Source organism: Colobus angolensis, unplaced genomic scaffold (assembly GCF_000951035.1).
Source record: "Colobus angolensis palliatus isolate OR3802 unplaced genomic scaffold, Cang.pa_1.0 Scaffold206, whole genome shotgun sequence".
NCBI classification, from domain to species: Eukaryota; Metazoa; Chordata; class Mammalia; order Primates; family Cercopithecidae; genus Colobus; species Colobus angolensis.
In genome coordinates, this window is record NW_012115222.1 from 645,265 (window position 1) to 647,113 (window position 1,849).

Here is a 1,849-nt window from a genome sequence, read left to right on the forward strand (position 1 = left end):
CCGCTAAAAAAAAAAAAAAAAAAAAATTTACTTGAATACTTAAAGTCGAAGCTTTTCGATTCTTAAATTCTCAACAAGGTTAAGAAAGGAGGTATTTCATGGCCGGGCGCGGTGGCTCACGCCTGTAATTCTAGCACTTTGGGAGCCCGAGGCGGACGGATTGCCTGAGCTCAGGAGTTCGAGACCAGCCTGGGCAACACGTTGAAACATCGTCTCTACTAAAATACAAAAATTAGCCGAGTGTGGTGGCGCTGGTCCCAGCTACTCAGGAGGTTGAGGCAGGAGAATCGCTTGAACCCGGGAGGTGGAAGTTGCAGTGAGCCCAGATGGTACCACTGCACTCCAGCATGGGCAACAAAGCAAGACTACGTCTCCCTGCCACCCTTTCCCCACCCCCCCAAAAAAGAAAGAAGATATTTCAGGAAACCGGACAGGAAATAGAATCATTAATAAGGAGAATGGTCACAATTCACAGACTGCCAGAAATTCATCTGTGATGAATATGCAGCTCCCAGTGTTCTTCACTAATTCTTATGTACATGACTTGATTAATAGTTAAAAGAATATCCTGGTCTTCATTTCTGCCATTTTTAAAGTAAGTAACCATTAATTACAGAAGCGTTCCTAACAGTTGGTAAGGTGGCCACCTAGGGTATAGTTAAGGGCCAGACTCGAGTCAATTAGAATCCTGGGACCTGTCAAAAGCAGTCCCGTCTGTCGCCTGCTGGGCAGCTATAAAATAGATGTTTGTTTGTTTGTTTGTTTTCAGACGGTGTCTCTGTCACCCAAGCTGGAGTGCAATGGTGCCATCTCGGCTCACTGAAACTTCCCCTTCCCGGATTCGAGGGAATCTCCCACCTCAGTCTCCCAGGTAGCTGGGATTACAGGCACCCGCCATCAAGCCCGGCTAAGGTTTGTATTTTTGTAGAGACGGGGTTTCACCATCTTGGTCAGGCTGGTCTTGAACTCCTGACCTCAGGTGATCCTCCCCCCTCTCCGCCTCCCAAAGTGTTGAGATTACAGGCGTGAGCCACCGCGCCCGCCCGGATGAATTTTCAAATAGAAACAATCCAGTTTCCTACATCACAGGGCGGTTGTGTGGATGGGTAATCCATGAAAAGCCTAGTGCTAGCACTCAGTCCCAATAAACGTTAGCCTAAAAATTAGGAACTTTTCAAAGGGATGAAATGTGCTTTCTATTATAAGTAGCTGCCAGTGACATCTTGGGAGCCTCTTTTTAAAAGCAAAAAATTATTTCATCTTAAATTTCCACAAGTTCAGATTTTTACGCATCTGATTTTAAGAGAGTATGAAACAGCTTGCGCTCGTATTTACTCACCGTCATATGTTAATCGTATCATTTCTGAGCTGCTTTTGATTTTACAAACCCTTAAATTAAGAACCAAACGGATTAGAAACCGCCCATTAACACTGGTAGCAAATGATTTAAAATCAGGGTTGCTGGTTTTTCTGTGATAATCTGTCGGCTTCAAGACGCACAGATCTCAATTTTACGGAAAGAAGTTGCCTGATATAATTTTCCACCCGAGAGAAAAATAAAGGCTGGTACTTGGAACCTGCAAGCCGTGCATTTGGAACTTCGGACTCAAGTGCCTATTATGTAATTCCACAGCGTCCCAGCCTCCAAGCCGTTTCCCCAGCTCTCCAGAGGAACAAGGGATAAGGTTACCACGCCCGCGGTGGCCGGGGACTCTGAGTTTCGCGTGTGGCTTTTAGGAACGTTTATATTTGAATTTCCCTGAACCGCCGAGTGTGGGCGGTGGCGCAGATCCGCCCCGGAAACCTCCGGGCTCCTTCCCGCCTTTCGCAGGCCCGGCCCCTCCAAGGG

At 46.7% G+C, this 1,849-nt stretch overlaps 1 protein-coding gene across 1 annotated transcript in view; it reads left to right on the forward strand.

Moving 5' to 3' along the window:
• LMNB1 (lamin B1) overlaps window positions 1–1,849 on the forward strand; it is an 81,938-nt gene that overhangs the window by 19,302 nt on the left and 60,787 nt on the right. The gene's annotated exons all lie outside the window — the stretch shown is intronic.